General features: G+C 42.4%; 1 non-coding gene across 1 annotated transcript; it reads right to left on the bottom strand.

Annotated features, from left to right (window-relative positions):
• Positions 1–256: 256 nt before the first annotated feature.
• Positions 257–361, bottom strand: LOC120268052. The gene has a single exon (XR_005538728.1). It is a non-coding gene; the product is annotated as a small nucleolar RNA R71 (small nucleolar RNA).
• Between the last annotated feature and the right edge of the window lie 577 nt (positions 362–938).

Genomic DNA, 938 nt, shown 5'->3' with positions numbered 1-938 from the left:
GATCTAGAATTCAATCCAATTTAATGGTCTTGCGAATGAGGATGCACATGATCATCTTGCCCGTTTTCTCCAAATTTGTTCAACTTTCAAGATAAATAGAGTGACAGATGATGCGATCAAGCTTTGACTTTTCCCATTTAGTTTGAGAGATGGGGCTTATCGGTGGCTCACATCCTTACCACCGGGATCGATCAAAACATGGAAAGATATGGTTGAAAATATTTTGGGAAGGTATTTTCCTCTAAGCAAAGTGGCAAAGCTAAGGCAAGAAATTTCAGCCTTCAAACAAGGAGAATCAAGACTCTATTTGAAGCTTGTGAAAGATTTAAGGATCTCTTTCGAAGATGCCCCATCACGGCTTTTGTTTCTGGATGTGGGTTCAAATCATCTACAACGGGTTGAACTATGCAACTCTTCAATTAATTGATGTCCTAGCTGGGTGGATCTCTTTAGTAACAAATACCCCTGACGTAAAACCGAGCAACTCCCTTGAATCAATGGCAAGCAATGAGTCTCATTGGGCCTCAAGAGGTGCACCACAAAAAGGGACTGGAATTTATGAAGTCAATGCTAATGATGCTCTTGCCAGAACGGTTGATGTGTTATCTCGAAAGCTAGACATGCTCATGTGTAGTAGCTCAAGTCTGAGTTAGTGATGAGTTACAGCACTTGTGGTGGAGGGCATGGAGTCGCCCAATGTCCTATTGCTAGTTCCTCTATCGCCCCAATTGAGAATGTCGATTATATTGGGGGACAAAGGCCACAAGGAAACTCTTATAGCTCGACTTATAATCCGGGATGGAAGTACCACCCACACTTTTTCATAGAATCAAGGGCAACAATAAAAATTTGCACCACCTCCGTGAAGGTCCCCCAAATGCAACATTCGAAGCTATAGAGAAGAGGTTCACCATCAAGATGTGCTTGCCAAGTTCATG

The sequence above is a fragment of the Dioscorea cayenensis genome, chromosome 1 (assembly GCF_009730915.1).
Source record: "Dioscorea cayenensis subsp. rotundata cultivar TDr96_F1 chromosome 1, TDr96_F1_v2_PseudoChromosome.rev07_lg8_w22 25.fasta, whole genome shotgun sequence".
In the NCBI taxonomy this organism is placed as follows: Eukaryota; Viridiplantae; Streptophyta; class Magnoliopsida; order Dioscoreales; family Dioscoreaceae; genus Dioscorea; species Dioscorea cayenensis.
The sequence above is the reverse complement of the archived record's forward strand: the minus strand, read 5'-3'. Positions and strand labels throughout refer to the sequence as shown.